Source organism: Notamacropus eugenii, chromosome 6, assembly GCF_028372415.1.
Source record: "Notamacropus eugenii isolate mMacEug1 chromosome 6, mMacEug1.pri_v2, whole genome shotgun sequence".
NCBI classification, from domain to species: Eukaryota; Metazoa; Chordata; class Mammalia; order Diprotodontia; family Macropodidae; genus Notamacropus; species Notamacropus eugenii.
Genome location: NC_092877.1, coordinates 199,416,732 through 199,434,735, shown reverse-complemented (window position 1 = coordinate 199,434,735; position 18,004 = coordinate 199,416,732). Strand labels below are relative to the sequence as shown.

Sequence of the window (18,004 nt, the reverse complement as noted above, 5' to 3'; positions counted from 1 at the left end):
TCCTTTGTAATAAAAAGCTTGAACTATTTTGCTAACAGAAGCTGCTTGATCTGGAAACTGTAAAGGTCAGAGAGAAAATAATTTTGGTGCTTCTTATCTTTTAAAATAATGTCACATATCATTACTAGGGAATTTGGGAATGGGAGAGAAAGGAGAAACAAAAAGGGTGAGAAGAGCAGTCCCTGCATATCCACACCTGTTTACTTTTTGAAAGTGCAAAATGTGCCTTAAACAATCAGAAAAAGACCCATCATTTTCTTTAGAGAATTAAGAGATTAAGAATGTCACAAAGTCAATGAGATCTCTTGGGGAACATTAAAAAATAATATGCTTTTAGATCACATCATATATTAAATGACAACTGCCAATTTTTAAAAAAGAGTTCTCAAAAATCTTTGCTGAGTGACAATTTGAAGTTAAAATACTTAGTTCTTAACATCTCACATTACTAAAGAGAAAAGCTTCAGTTCACTTGACTAATGGGAAACAATAAGTGCTTCTCATTTATCCCAAGTAAAACTGGACGATAGTGGATGGAATTTTATGATCTAAATGCTGACTTGTTTAATAAAGGAGCATCCCAGATAGCCTCTTCCGAAGACCATACTTGTTTCTAAGTATTTAAATGTGACTTTTTTGGGGGGGAGGAAAGGGGGAAAATGGTGGCCTCCACCTGTGGTTTCACTGTTATAGAAAACTCTGACAGTGAAGATCGGTTACTGTCCTTCAACTTCTGGTCTTACAAAATTGCTATGAGTAAATGAGGGGTTAAAAGGTCACACAGTCAATATGCGTTGGAGTTACTTGGACCCTAGTTTCTGTAATGGGTAGGTTCACTCTCTAGTATACTACGATTCTTCTCTTAAATAAAAATATGGAGACCTCTCATATAAAAAGATAGTACTGTTTTTACTTTTGTGTGTTTTCTGGGTTACTTTCCTGTGCTGCAACTTAGCACAGTGTCTCATCAATAATAAATGCTTTTCAATTGATCAGTTTCTGCGTTGCCTTTCCCAATTTTAATGACTCCTATCCTATCTCATTAGCTTTTCCATTTGTAGAATGGGTATAATAATATCTACTGTCTATTATGACTGTTATGAAAATAAATGGCATAACATATATGAAGTGTTCTTTTAGACCTAGAACAAAGACATGAACAAAAGAATGATCCTATATAATCTAATAAAGTAAATTGACAATTTCATGAAGGGGGGCACAATAAGTATTATAAAAGTGACACTAAAACCTCTCCCTTGCATTTTAGAGAGAACTGGGAGAAAATGTTACAAACAGAAGGAAAGCTTAAACTATGAAAAATCAGTACTTTAACTAGGACATACCATTTCCAGTGCTGAGTAATCATTTCAAAACTCATATGATGATGTAATCAGGTAATATTCCCACATCATAATGCCTCTCACCATTCTTATTCTCTGTGACAATGAGTTCAAGCTCAGTATTAGCACTTCCTTTTTTGCCAACTGGAAGAAGCAAGATAAAATTGAAGGGGGAGAATATGGAGGTTGAGTTCCATGGACAATAATTGCTAGAGAATAAGAAAATGGAAGTGCCTATGAACTAGGAATTTGTTTCACCTTTCATATGGAGAAAACACGAATATGCTTTGGTCTGATCTAACTCACAATGATGCTACAAAATCTGATCGTATATCTTCTCTTATCCTGCCAAGGTCAGCTCCCTCGTTTTGTACCTTATTCTAGGCCAGCTTCAAATCAGGTTATACCAGTGGTTCAGGTTCAGGGTGGGTATAAAATAAGACATCATGGATCATAAAGTCAATAAAAACATTTTTTCTTAGAATGCATTGACAAGGGATAAAATTCTGACTAAAATAAAATCAAATTTACCATAGCCATGAGTAACTTGGTCAGAAGGGCATCACCCACTGAAACCAAGGGGAACTTTGGTAAAAATCTGATGCCCAAACCCATAGACATTCTTTTATGCCACAAGCAGCAAGGAAGTCAAATAACTCCTTTCCCCCTTTTAAGTAATTAGTCCAACCTACATAAAATAGATGCTGCTGTTACTAGAAACCTCCCCTGCCTTCCTTCAATTCTCAAGTCCCACTATCTTTTTGTACTTCTTTTTCCATTTGACCAATTTTCCCAGTTAGGTTTTGTGTTTCCTTTTCCATTTGATCAATTTTCCCAATTAGGTTTTGGGTTTCCTTTTCCGTTTGATTAACTCTTCCTTTTAGGGAATTATTCTCTCCAGTTAATTTTTGAACTTCCTTTTCCATTTGTTCAATTTTCCTTTTCAGAGTGATGTTCTCATCAGTGAATTCTTTTTTTATAATTTTAAAATCATTGGCCAGTTTTTCTTTTATTTCCTTCTTCAGCTGTTCCAGGTAATCTAGTTGAGCTTGCGAGAAATTCATAGTCCCTTCTGAGGTTTCAGATGGAAGTACAGTCTCAGCTCTGACCTCTTTGGTGTTTGTGTTTTGGTCCTTATCCCCATAGAAAGATTCTATGGCTTTTTCACTTTTCGTCTGCTTTTTCGATTCATGATGTTGGCTGAGAGTTGTAGCTTCTGGTTCTTTCAGTCAGAAGGTACAGATCTTTGTGTTGAGCTGATGTGTGTCGAGGCTAAAAGCAGGTTTTTGTTTTTTGTTTCCCAGATCAACCCTGGGGTTAGCTTGTTAGGTGTGTAGGAGGGGTGGTCTGGTCTCAGGAGATCTCCTCAGCTGACCTGAGGCAAAGGCAAGGTCAGGGGATGGTGATCCCAGCTTCCCTATTGTCTTCCCTGTTCCCCTGAAGGGCTGGGGCATGCCTAGATGCTAATGCGTGTTCCCGCCCCTCCTGGGGCTCCTCCTGGCGCTGAGGCTTGCCTGGGTCTCAGTGCGAATTTTCTCCGCCCTGGGTCGTCTGTCCTTCCAGATCGCCTCTGCCACAGTAGGAAGAATCCCCCTTTGCTATTTTTCTAGCCTCTGGTGTTATGAGACTATTTGCCCCCTTCTGCTGTTCCCGCTGATCCAGGATTTATCAAAGTTTAGTCTTCAGGCTGAAGGTTTCAAGGGCTGCTGCGCTGATATCTGGCGCTCAGCAGCTCTCACCGGCTCGGTTTGGCTGGTCTCCTGCTCCGCTGGTTTCACCCGCCACTCTCGGGCTTCTCAGGTCCCTTCCGCCCTGCTGCGCTGACCACGCTGCGCTGTGCACTGGGGGCTTACCCCGGCGGAACAGATCCTTCCCGTGGACCTTCCAGTCTAACCTGGGCTCCGAATCTGTCAAAGTCTGTCACCCACTGGATTCCACACCTCCAAAGTTTGGTCAGATTCTCCTTTCAGAGATATCCAGAGGAGTTTGTCCAGGAGCTTAGGTGAGTCGTTGCTTTCACTCCGCCATCTTGGCTCCACCCCCCTCAAGTCCCACTATCTACAAAAAATAAAAATATAAAAGTCCTCCTCTCAGTCTTCCTTAGTCTTAGTGCCTTTCTTCTAAGACTATTCCCAAATTTTTCCTGTGCGTATTATGTTTGTATGTAGTTGTTTGTATTTTGTCACCCCTATTAAATGGTGAGTTCGTTCTTATCAGGGACTGTTTTTTGCCCTTTCTGCATCCCCAGCTCTTATTACAAAGCTTGACATAAAGAAGTTACTTAATAAATGCTAGTTAAATGAATGATTTCTAAGTTATGGGATACTTGTCCTGATTTGACTTTTGTCCTTCTGGGGAAGTCAGTTTCATAGATTTGCTGATAATACTCTGTATGAAAATTCTATAATAATTTTATACCTTTCATCTTCTTTGGCAACTCTCTTCCCACTGCTTCAAGGGGCAATGTGGCATACTAAAAAAGAGTACTGGATTTGGGGTCTGAGGGTTTGGATTCTACCTGTTACTAGTGGTGTGACCTTGGGCAAAGTTTTTTTTACTTCTGGGGGCCTCAGTTTCCTCATTTGTAAAATGTGGAAGTTGTAATACATGGTCTCTAAAGTTCTTTCCAGCTCTAAATCTATGATCCCATAAACTCCTCTCCCCAATCTTTTAAGTTCTCAGAAATAAATGTAAGTCAGCATTATCATCATCATCATTTATCATCTTTTATCCTCAACAAACATTTCCTGGGGGCTACAAAGTAACATTAGACACTTTTACTTGTACCTCAAGAAACTTACAATCTACCCAAGATCATTGAAATGACAGAGATGGTAACAGAAATTAATATATGTTGATGAGATAATGTATGTAAAAAATCTTTGCAAACCTTAGAGATATTAAAATGTCAACTATTATTAGTAGCAATAGTACAGACTGTGAGTGTTGCAAGTTTTAGAGGAAAGAAAACATCCCTGAAGACTGGGGTATTCTGGGAAACAGAGGAAGTTGGATTTGAGTTTGATCTTGTGGGAAAAGTAGAACTAAAGTGGAAAGGAGAAAATCTCCTTTTAAAATATCTCTTTTGAGAAAGAACTCTAAATAAACGTAGGTTCTGAGTGAAAATTAAAGTGTATTTTTTCTTTGCTTTACTTTTCTTGTTTTTTGGTGTATTTTCTCTTGCAACGTGGTTAATATGGAAATACGTTTTGCATGACTTCACAAGTGTGACATCATATTACTTGCCTTCTGAAAGGGTGGGAGGGAGAGAAAGAATTTGGAACTCAAATTTCTTTAGAAAGGATGTTTTTTTTTTTTTTGCATGTAACTGGAAAATAATGAAATAAATAAGAAATATTGATAAAGAAAGGACTTTTATATTATCAGGATTTTGTTTTTTTGGTCTGCACTTGTGAATTAATTATTGTAAAGAATGCTTTGTGAAGATTTCCTTTTACCAATGCAGTCTGTCTCTCCTCTACAACTTAATTGTTTTAAAGCTGTGGTTTTCAACCTTTCTTATGTCCTCAGTCCTTTAGCTGTCTGAGAATGCCTATGAACGCCTTCTCAAAACACTCTTTAAAATTCTTAATTGAAAGAAATGCTAAATTTCAGTTAGAGGTAAGTTAAAACAGTTGTAATTTTTTTTTTTTGCCATCCAAATTCATGAGCCCATATACATACATATGTATATGTATGTGTATATGTATGTATTCATGGGACCCCAGATTAAGAACCTCTATTTTATGGACTTGCCTAAAGCATTGAGAGATTAAGTGACTCCCCAGGGATTCACAGCTAGTACTTTTTAGAGGTAAGACTTGAACCTGTGTCTTGTAACTTCAACTGTTTACTATGCCACACTATTACTCAGTCAAAAAATTAATGGATCTGAAAAGTGAAGTAATTACAAAACCACTGATTCTAATACTAAAAAATAAATGGAGGATTTTACAATATTAAAACAATTAAGAAACTGAGTACTCTGAATAGACAGAAGGCCTTTCCTGATCCTTCCAGCTGTTAATGTTTTACGCTCTAAGATTGCCTTTCATTTAGAAACTCTGAGGGTCTGCCCCTCCCAGACTGTTTCTTTTGTAAAGGCAAATTAAGCTGTCTTGTGCCTCAGTTCTTACCTATCCTTTAACCACTGAATGGTGTTGCCTCAGACAAACTGACATTTGGGCAAGATCATAGCTTAAAAAGGTCAAGATCTCCCATTGCATCCTGGGCCATCACCAGTAGTCCTGACCTATGTCTTGCCACTGGACTCCAGTGATCCTGGAGGAGTGAGACTGATGACTTTGCACAATTCTGCCTCACTTAAATTCAATTCACTTGCAAATCAAGACATCACCCCTATGGTGTCATTGGGCCTCTCCTAGAATAAAGGACAAACAAGGATGTATGTTGTTATGCATCTATTCATGGATTAGTTGTCTCCCTTATTAGAATATAAGCTCCTTTAGAGAAGGGATTATTTTTGCATTTTCATTGTGTATCTGTACTTAATATATAGAAAATGTTTAATAAATCTGTATTGATAGTTTATTGAACCAATTGATGATACTCTGTGCAACTGGTAGAACTTTTAAGTCATTCTTTTGGGGATCAGTAAGTCACTTCCTGGAAGACTGAACTTCTAAAGAACTTCAGATTTTGCTCAATCACTGTACTAGAAAACACAGAAGGAAATTGTAGTATACAGTGACTGCATTATTGTTTTAAGAATGATTTTGACTAAATAAATTATATTGACTATTGTAAATGCCCAAATTAAATATAAAAGACGTATGAAGAAAGACTCTATTTGTATCCAGAGAAAGGATCGATACATAGAATCATGTATAGAATAATTTTACATGTATATATATACACATATATATGTATATGCATATATATGTGTATATATATATATATATATATGTATATATATATATATATATATATATATATATATATATATATACACACACGCTTATGTGTATACACACCTATTTGTGTCTAATGGTAGCCATCTCAGATGAGGAGGACGGAAGAAAAACTTTTTTTATAGTTAAAAGGAATAGCATGTTATCCATAGATGATTTGCAGTTGCATGTGCACTCATCTTTTTAAAGTATACTGTTATGAAAATGTTTTATTCCATAAATTAAAAATAAAACAAGTTTTAAAAAGAAGTAAAATATAGCTAAAGAATGTCTTTTTTTTTCAGTCTGAGATATATCCTTTATCAGGATCTTGGTTTTCTTCATTGCAAAAAATGTCTTCTGTATTAGAGGAATATTGAAGCAAGAATTACGTGATGAATTTTACAAAAGCAAGCAAACAGAGCTTTCTAATTGATACATTTCTATATAAGCTTCACCCATCATTCTCTCCTCATTATCCTTCACACAGTCATATCAACAATATGTGAGATAGTGTATGAAAAAGTGATGTGAATTCCTAGGAATAAAGAAACTATGGAAATGAAAGGGTTTTTTTTTTTTTAATTTTAGGCCCATTTTATAACTCAGAAAAAGCCAGAGTTCCCAAAGTATTTTTGGTAATTCATTTTATTTTCATGTGTGCAAGAGAACATGTTTTGAAACTGTACAAATTACATATGTAATTAGGCTACTGTCAAAAAGCTTGCCCTCCAAGGCTTAGGAGGGGTAAAAACTTGAAAGTTTTTCTCATATGTTACACTATCCTTATATACTGCATGGGCAGAAAGGGTTACTTTTGGAAGACTTTTTTTTTTAAGAACTCAGATAAGCATTGGAAAGCAGTTTTCTAAACATATTATTTCTTAGACCAATGGATAACAATGAAAAAAATGAATGCAGCATGTTTCAAACATGGCAAAACAGAAATATAATAGTATGGATAGAGAGGAACACAGGTTCTTTTTAATAGGACAAAAGAGAGTCAAAAATAGTTTGATGGGGAAATATCAGTACAACAAAGAAAAGAAGGAAATACACAAACCAAAGGACTCTGATTCAAGGTTACTGAATAAGGTAAGTTGCAAGTGGAAATGCCTGAAATGGAATTGAATAGAGGTAAAATAAGTAATATATCCAAGTTCAAAGTGACCCAATCCTGAAATGAAGGTAAAAAAAAAGCTTCCAATGTGACACCAACTTCTAGCCAGTATACAAAATAATGTTACTGGTGAAAGATATAATTGAAGATGAGAAAAAAAAAAGCAATAAAGGTAAAACTCCCAAAACCACACCATTAGATTTTGTATAATATGCCAAGGTACTTATTTCCATTAACTTTTTTTTTTATTAACAAGATTAAGCGGTAGAGAAAATATCCACTGAGGCTTAGTTGGGGGAAATACGCAAACATGTATATGTTTATGTATGTGTATATGTATATGTATGTACATATATATGTGTGTGTATAATAGAGGTATATCTACATATATATCTATATTAATACCTCTTAAATATGTAAAATATATAATAAACATATAATAAATATTATATGTATGTGTATGCATATAGTAATTTTGGGTATTCAATTTTGGTGATGCACACCTGTAATCCCTGCTACCAAGGAGGCAGGGGCTGAGGGATATTTTGAACTCAGGTGTCCTGAGCTGTAGCAGAGCTATACTGTTTGGGTGTCCACACTAAATTTAACAGTAGTGCAATGAGCTCTTGAGAGTATGGGGCAACTGAATTGCATAGGGAAGGATGAGCTAGCTCTGAGTGGAAATGAAATAACTCAAAGTTCCCTAGCCAATCTTGAGCCTCTAAGAAGTCCCTGAATTTAATAATAATAATGACTAATGATATCAATGACAACAACAACAAAGACTCAATAAAGCAGCTAGTATTTTTTTTGCCAGGCACCGTGCTAAGAGGTTGATATAATTTTATCTCATTTGATCCTCAGTCATCTTGGGAGGTAAATGTTATTATTATTCCCATTTTGTAACTTAGGAAACTGAGGCAGGCAGAGATTAAAGATAAGGTGAGATTTGAAGATGTAGGGATCAAAAAAATGAAAAAAAATAAAGAAACAGTCTGTGTCTACACAAAACGACATCACTTTGGAGGAATCAATTCTGGTTAAAGGGGAGAAACCTGCTTGTAGGTGACTAGTCCATTTATAACCAGGTGACCTATACAAGATGAAACTTAGGTTTTTATAGTGTGTTAAGATTTACAAAGTGCCTTCTGCACAGCAGACATGTGAGATAAGTAGTACAAGCATTTTTATCTCCATTTGATAAGTGAGAGGTTAATACATAAAGTGATATGCCTATGATCACACAGTTCCTCTTGGAGCTTTGATTCAAACACAAGTCTCCTGACTTCAAGTCCAGTCTGTTTCTGCTGTTTCCTGCTCTAGAGGAGTGCTGAAGTCCTTTCTATACATAGTTCTATGATTCCACATTTCTATGATAGACATGAAGATTTTTCTCCCAAATTCTAATAAAATCAAATTGAAAAACAAACATATCCAAGGTAAGGAGAATTAGAAAGGCAAAGAAGAACATGAAAAATGAATAGTCTCATATCATTATTATTCAAAAACAGGCATGCTAAGTTTAAATCAAGACTTTGTATTTAACTTTTAGCAACTATATTTAAGTGGTTTGTAAACTTTGGCCTTTGCTGTCTCAGATGGGTCCCATTCTGAAACACTGAATGTGGTAATATTAAAAAAAAACAAAGAAGGTGGCTTATTATTTGTGTGCTGAGTCATAGAATATAAACTGTTGGATCATCAAATATGGTGAAGGAGGTAAGTGCCATGAAAACAGAGGATAGAGATACTATAGGTGTCTTCAATGGGTTCCCAGATTTCAGTGGTTTAGGGAAAGTTGTACAGAGGCTGAGGTATTAGGAACTAAACGTATAATATTCCAGCCACCATTTCCCAAAGAGTTCTTCCTGCTTTCTGGACCTGAGGGTATTTGTCTCAGAGAAGACCAAACACACTTACACAGATAGATCTTTCAATGTACATCTTACGATGCTTGGAGAGAATGGGAGTTGCAACTAGGATGAACCATATCCTTCTGGAGATACAAAATGGCTAAGGACCAGCCTGGACTCCTCACACTCATAAGCCCCAGTACTACTTTATCTGTTTGGATGTAATTCAGAATTTCCTTAGCATGTTAGTAATGGAAGTCTGAATGTCAGGTTGGCAAAACAAAGGTGTTTTTTATCATCAAGGGTTGATGAAACTTAAAATTGCAAGCAGATAACATCATAACTCAGTCAATTAAATTTAGACTTCTATATCAACACAGCTTAAATTGGGACCTACTTTAACTAATATATATGTATTATATACTATATATAACTAGTATGCATGTACATACTTTAACTAGTATGTGTGTGCATGTGTGTATATATGTACATGCATGTATGTATGCATACATATATGCACACGTGTGTGTATGTTTTTGGAGATGCTCCAAAATTTCTGAGAGGACAAAAATACAACATGTCTTAATGAGAAAAATTTCTGCCCAAATAAGCATTCATAGAATCATAGAATTTAAGAATTGAAATGAAGCTTAGTGGCCATCTAGTCCAACTCACCCATGAATGGAATTCTCACTATAATGTGTTGAATAAGCGGTTGTTCTGCCCCTCTTTGAAGACCTCCAAGGAGGAGAATCCCTTATCTCTCAAAGTATCCCATTCTGCTTTTCAATGACTCTACTTTTTCCTGACATCAAGCATAAAATTACATTTTCTTAATTTCTGACCACTGCTTTTAGTATTGCTTTCTGAAGCTAAACAGAGCAAGCATGATTTGCCTACTCAGTAGTCCTTCAGATATTTGAAAATGGGTACAGTAGAGTAGAGTACTAGACATGGAGTCTAGCTGACCCAAGTTCAAATCTAGCCTCAGTCAGTTGACACACTTAGTAGCTGTGGGACCTTCGGCAAGTCTAACCCCAATTGCCTTGCCTTCCCCCCTCAAAAAATAATTGACAATGGAAATATATGCCCTTCAGTCTCCTCTTGTCCAGCCTAAACATCTCTAATTATTTTAACCAATCCTTACATGGCATGTATGTAAATCCCTTCACCATTCTGGTTTCTACCCTCTGGATGGTCTCTAGCTTATTACTGCTTTCCTTAAAATATGAATCCAGAACACAATATTCCATTTATGGTCTGACCAGGGCAGAGTGCTATGACAAATGAAAAGCCCTGATAGACAGAGTTTTGGGCTGGTTAATAATCAATTTATCAATTAGGTAAGCTACTAATAAAAAAAAATTGATGGTCAGACATGGAGACCCTGAAAGCTTTAGATAATCCTTGAAAGGGAATTCCCTTGTCAACTGAAAATTAACTTTCATTGGTGAGCATTTAATGAGAAGCTAGGCTAGATGTCTCCAGCTTCTTCTGCTGAGAATGTGTCTTCTTCATGAAACTGGTTCCAGGAGCCAAGATGGCAGAGTAAGCAGTAAGTGACTCTCACTCTCCCTTATAGACCAGAAAACACCACCCCAGGAAAAGTTCTGGAACAGTGGAGCTAATAGAAAGACAAGTTGCAGCAGTTTTTTAGTTCATGAGGCTAGGGGGATTAACAGGAAAGGTCCCTCTTGCTGTGACTAAAGGGGATCAGTTCAGGATGGGAGGCATCCCAGCAAGCCCACCCTCAGTAAACCAGCAAGAGACTGTGAGTTCCAGGGTAGTGGAGTGGGCAAGCATCCACACCAGGACCCCTGCATGCCTTCCTACAGCTAGAGAAACCAGTAGACACTAGTTCAAAGAACCATTACTTGTGAAATGGAGGAGTGTTTACCAAAGGCTGAGCCTACTCATGCTCTAACACAGCCCCCAATGAGAAGGTGAACTCCAAGGACCAGACCACCCCCACACCTCATTCCACAAGCTTCAGAAAGAACCCTAAGAAAACACAGAAAAATCTCACCTGGAGTTGGCACACACCAGCTATCACCACCAGCTCCCACTCAGCTCCAGTTAAGCTATAGCCTTTGTAGCCTCTAGCTGCCAGAACCCCAAGGCTCTAGCACACAAACCCAGTAACCAGGCTCCTAACTCCCAGGACAAAAAGTATGGGACAGTGCCCCCTGTGCCTCAGAAGTAGAGATCAACTTTAAAAGCCACGAAAAAAGCAATCACCATGAACAAGAAGCAACATAGAAAAACAAAGAGCATAGATTCTTATCATGGTGACAGAGATGATCAAAATACAAATTCAAAAGAGGACAGCATTGTCACTGTATCCACATCTGAAACCTCAAAGGGGAATATGAATTGGTCTCAAGTCCAAAAGACCTTCTTGGAAGAATCCAAGAAGAACTTTGAAAGTCAAATTAGAGAGGTAGAATAAAAATTGAACAATTCCTTTAAAGTACAATTGACAAAATGGAAAAAAAAAAATTCACTGAAGAAAACAATTCCTCAAAAAATTCAAACTGACCAGATGGAAAAGGATGTACAAAAGCTAACTGAAGAAAATAATTTATTAAAAATTGCAATTGGGCAAGTGGAAGCTAATGACTCTATGAGACATCTAGAATGAGTCAAACAAAATCAAAAGAATGAGGAAATAGAAGAAAATATAAAATAACTCATTGGAAAAACAACTGAAAATAGATCCAGAAGAGATAAGTTAGCAATTATTGTTCTACCTGAAAGCCATAATGAAAAAAAAGAACCTTCATATCATTTTCTAAGAAATCATTAAGGAAAACTGCCCTCAGGTCCTAGAACCAGAGGAATATTATAGCCAAATCTCAGAATTATCAGACTAAGGAGAAAATACTTCAAGCAGCCAAAAAGAAACAATTCGAATATCTTGAAACCATGGTCAGGATTACACAGGACCTTGCAGCTTTTACATTAAAAGACAGGAAGATTTGGAATATAATATTACATAAGGCAAAGGAGCTTGAATTACAACCAAGAATCAACTACCTAGCAAAACGGAGCATAATTGTTCAGGCAACAAAATGGACAATCAATGAAATAGGGGGCTTCCAGACATTCCTGATGAAAAGACCAGAACTCAAAAGAAAATTTGATCTTCAAGTACAAGACTCAAGAGAGGCATAAAGTAATAAACAGGAAAGAAAAAAAAAACCATGCTATTCAATAAGGGCAAACTGTTTATATCATACACAGGAAGATGATGCTTGTAACTCTTGAGAACTTTATCTTTATTATGGCATTTATAAAGGATATACATAGACAGAAGGTATGGATATAAATTGACTTTGATGTGATGATAAAAAATACTAATTAAGAGGTGAAAAGGGATTGTAATGGAAGAAAAGGAAAGGAGGAGGCAGAAAAGGATAAATTCCATCACGTGAATAGACACAAAAACATATTACAGTAGAGGGAAAAAGGGAGGGAGATGAGCATTGTTTGAATTGTACTCTCATTGTATTTGGCTCAAGGAGGGAATAACATAAGAAGTTAAGTACAGAAATCTAACTTGTCCTATAGGCAGTAGAAGGGGAAAGGGGAAAGTAAAGGAAGGATTGGGAAGAAAGAAGGGAGGGAAGAAGTAGTAAGGGAAAAGGGAAAGAAAAAGGAGAGGACTGTTAAAAGGGAGAAAACATTGAGGAAGGTGGTGGTCCTCTTTTGAGGAGGAAATATGGGAAAGGAGAAATAAAAGCATAAAGTGCAGGATAGGATGGAGAGGAAGACATAGATACTAATTATAACAGTGGTTGTGAATGGGGTGAATTCTCTATGAAATGAAAGCAGAGAACATGATTATACAATGTATTGTTCACAAAAAACACATTTGAAACAGAGGAATACATACAGGGTAAAGGTAAAAGGCTGGAGTAGAATATTTTATGCTTTAGCTGAAGTAAAAAAAAAAACAGGAGTTGCAATCTTGATACTGGACAAAGCAAAAGCAAAAATAGATTCAATTAAAAGAGATAAGGAAAGAAACTATATCCTGTTAAAAGACACGATAGAAAATGAATTAATATCATTACTAAATATATATACACTAAGTATAGCATCCAAATTCTTGAGAAGAATTTAAAGGAGTTACAGGAAGAAATAGACTGCAAAACTATTCTAGTAGGAGACCTCAACCTCCTCATCTCTGAACTAGATAAATTTAACCACAAAATAAACAAGAACGAAGTTAAGGAGGTGAATAGAGTTTCAGAAAAGTTAAATATAGTAGACCTCTGGAGAAAACTGAATGGGAATAGAAGGGAATATACCTTTTTTCTCAGTGGTACATGGCACGTATACAAAAATTAACAATGTACCAGGGCATAAAAATCTTAAAATCTAATGCAGAAAGGCAGAAATATGAAATGCATCCTTTTCAGATCGTGACGCATTAAAATTATATGTAATAAGGGGCCGTGGAAAGATAGACGGAAAATTAATTGGAAACTAAATAATCTAATTCAAAAGAACAAGTGAGTCAAACAATAAATCAATAACTTCATCCAAGAGAATGACAATAATGAGACAACATACCAAAACTTATAGTTTGCAGTAAAAGGGGTCCTTAGAGGGGAAGTTTTATACCTCTAAATGCTTACATGAATAAAATAGAGGAGGAGATTAATGAATTGGGCATGCAACTAAATAAGCTAGAAAAAGAACAAATTACAAATCCCCAAATAAACACCGAATTAGAAATTCTGAAAACCAAAGAAGAGATGAATAAAAATTGAAATTAAGAAAACTATTGAAGCACTAAATAAAACTAAGAGCTAGTTTTATGAAAAAAAAACCAATAAAACTTTTGGTTAATTTGATTAAAAAAAAAAAAAGATCATGAGACTAAACTACCTCCAGTGGTCTGGACAAGGAAATCCATCTACATCCAGACCACTCTGGTTTTCTACTTCATGACTTGGGTCACCCTAAACTCTAATGGAGGGGTAAAAGGATAGCATTTCTTTTCCTTGGAGTAAGAACTTGCTTGGACAGAATTCTATTTACACTAAATAGAAATAATGTCTCCTAGATGGAAAAGTCTGACCCAAAATGGAAAAGCATGTTCCCCAAGATTTAGGAATAATCTCAATCAGTCATGTCCTTCAGAGGCTGACCTTCCACAGGAACTGGGCTTCAATGAAGAAATGGAGGAGAAAAGCTTGGATCCCAATCTAATATTTGATTATTGATACAATATTAAATAAATTTTCTCTCAGTATGTGGAATATTATCTCTTTCTTCCTGCTTCAGTCTTTAAAGGGTGAACCAAAAAGGCATTAGCATGGTAACAAAAATGCTGTATATATTTCCCTGATCTAGTAAATATAGTATACTATTGGTGTCAAACTCAGATAGAAAAGGGGACCAATGAATCTGTACAAAAAGATCTTTGTAGGTCACACATTTACCGTTTTAAAATGCAATATTATCTACATTTTATTGTATTTTTATTTATTTTATTAAATATTTTCTAATGACATTTTAATTTGATTTGATCTGGTTTCTGGGTAGGTTGTGCTTCTAACACTTCTGGGGTACTTGGAACATTCTTATCTTGGTGAAAGACCACCATTATGATCAAAATAGATAATGGGAGATTTTGAAAATAGGAAATGTTGGGCATTTTCTTGAATTTATTTTCTTAAATAAATCCTTCATATTAACTTCCCCTTTTCCCTTCCACCTCCATTTGTCTTTTGCTCACAAAAAAAGAATAATTTAGGTCACTTTCTGTAGAATTAATTATGAGGTGAACATTGAAGTAGCAATTTCCTATGTTTCTTTAATTTCACCTTCAATAAAATCATTATCTTCACAGCTTTAATCCATATTTTGACCTTATAGCTGAATTTAAAAATTCTCTATTTCAAATTTAATAATCACGTTAAAAGATAACATACTGATTACTACATATAAACAAATACATAGTCTCCCTTACTCTTTCATTCCTCTCCTTCATCTCCACTTTTGTTTTTGCATTAGTTTCTTAGTTAAAATGTTCTCTTTCAGATTGAAATTTCCATATTGTGAAAAAGAATATTAAAGCATGTTATATCTTTTCAACTATAGGCATAAATATGAAATGCTGATTCTTTTCAGTAATGCATAAAGAGAATTAACATTTTTAATTTTTTTCAGTAATATAAAATCTTTGAGACTTTGGTATTGACATCTGGATTTGTTAAATGTCAACTATTTGAAAATGTTTGTCTTCTATGGGCTTCATAAATGAAGCTGCCATACTCTTAGAGGCTACTGCATGAAGTATGGATAATAACAAATGAGTTATTCAATGCCATTATAAAAAAAGTTAGAGAAGGATGAAATATTTTGAATAGAAGCAGATAATATAAAAATGCATCCCATTCCAGATCTACTTGGGACTTGATTTCTTTGCATAGAGAGGGGTACATCCTGTCTAATATGGCATCTTTTCCCATTAAAAAAGGTTGGGAATTTGTTTTCAACATTTGAGCATGAATTTGTACAAAATAGAATCTGCCTCTAATATACTCAGCAGAGAAACTATTCCAGATCCATTTCTACCAGGAATTTTAGCTACATTTTCAGTGATCTTGAACTTGTAGTTCTCCTGGTTCTGTCTGGTTCTTTCTGTCAAACATTATGGTAATCCATAAAAGATTTGGAGACAAAGACCAAGAAGAGGAGAGGAGTGAATGAATGAAATACTTTACTTTGAGTCCACTGAGATAGTGAGAATTCTTCCTTTTGAAAAAATGTTTAAAAATATGCTCAAAAACCATAATGTAATCATAGATTTAGAGCTAGAAGGAACTTCGAAAATCATCAATTTTAAACCTCTCATTTTGTAGGGAAACAGAGACCCTGAGAGACTGCAACTTGCTTAGGATCACGTAGGCAGACTAAAACCCCATTTTCCTGATTCTAAGTCCAATGTTCTAACCATTATAACACACTCCATATATGTATGTGCATATGTGTATGTATACATACACATACATATACACATATATAGGTGTGTATACACACATATGTATATATACTGTATCACATATACACTATATAAGGCAGTAGGTGGTGCAATGCACCAGCCCTGGAGTAATGAAGACCTGAATTCAAATGTGACCTCAGACATTTACTAGCTATGTGACCCTGGGCAAGTCACTTATCCCTGTTTGCTTTAGTTCCTCATCTGTAAAATGAGCTGGAGAAGGAAATGCTAAACCACTCCAGCATCTTTGCCAAGAAAATCCCAAATGGGATCATGGAGAGTCCGACATGACCAAAACAACAACAACAAATATATAACATACAATAAGTATATTCAGTAAAGTTGATTTAAAAAAAAACAACTTCCGCGAGAAAATGACAAATTGGAAAAATGTTGGTTGTCTTAAGAGTAAAAGTTTGTGCCATGAAAGAGTTCATTTACCTTCTAGGGTAGCAGATATTCTTATAGTCTATTTATAAAGTTCAGGAGTACATAGTGCTTAAAGAATCTCCTCTGAACATATTTTATAGATGAAGAAAATAAGTGTCAGGGAGATAGATTGAGTTGCCTGCAGTCACAAAGTTAGTTGTTGATCTAAAACTAGAGATCAGGTTTCCTGAGTCCAATTCACTTTTCAACAATTCAACTTAATAAACATTTTAAATACCTGCTATGTAAACACTGGCAATACAAGCAAAAACTGAAACAATCTTTGACCTTAAAGGTCTTATATACTACTATACCATGATGCCAAATTCTTGAGGGTCCAAACTTGAGAGATTTTTCTTTTCCCCCTTTTGTAAACCCTCAGTCCTGATTCCAGTGCACTTTGTGAACCTTGGTTCTTTATATCTGGACTAAACATCCTGAATCCCCTGTTAGTTTGATCACTGGGTTCTTTCAGTTATAGGAAGTAAGAGTTCCCCTTCCTATTTTTTTTCCCTGATTTTTTTCTAAGTTCCCCCAAAACTCCTGCTTTGGTTACAGGTGTTGGATAAAAGGTGACAACACAAACACAAAATAGAAGAATGAAGACAGGGCATGAAAGTATTTCCTAAGGTAGGATGGTGCCTGGTATGAAATTTTATTCCAAGGTTGTCAAGAATGCAAGGATCACAGCAGTGAGGAGTAAAGTTCATTCACTTTATGTGAGAGGTATCCCCTTGACAGTTGAGAGACCATGTGTAGTATAAGTTTGACAGCTAAAGTCAACATCCTCATTGTAAGAACTGCTGAGAGTGAAGACAGATTAAATCGAGTTAAAGGTGCCCAGGGTAGAAGAGGAAAAGGAAGTGGAATACAGGCTTAAAAGTACATTCCCATTAATATCTGAAAATATCCATGTAAATCCTCTTAGAAAGAGAGCAATAGAAAACTTCTTTCAAGTGGCATAAGAAAGATGTGAAGTATAATCTTTTTTTCACTCTTTTTTAGAAGGCTTTTAAGGTCTTGGTTAGAGAGAAGACATTGCTTTTCAAGGAAAAAAAACAGTGACAAAAAGATCAACATCTAGAGATTAGCTTATAGACAACATCACTGTGGGAGTGATTTAATTAAAAATTACATATAAAAATAGTTAATTAATGGATTCAGACAAGACAATAGAATAAATTCTATGCACACAGGCAGTCTGATGCAGACCTAGTTTCAGCCCACACATGTAAAGATAGCTGTGTGACCATGAGTAAATCACTTAAACTATCTGAGCCTCAGATGAAAATCTTTAACAAGGGGATAATAACCCAAATAATACTTTCCCATCT

General features: G+C 35.7%; 1 long non-coding RNA gene across 2 annotated transcripts in view; it reads right to left on the bottom strand.

The window, feature by feature from the left end:
- LOC140512578 (uncharacterized) overlaps positions 1-18,004 on the bottom strand; it is a 91,189-nt gene that overhangs the window by 11,646 nt on the left and 61,539 nt on the right. The gene's annotated exons all lie outside the window — the stretch shown is intronic.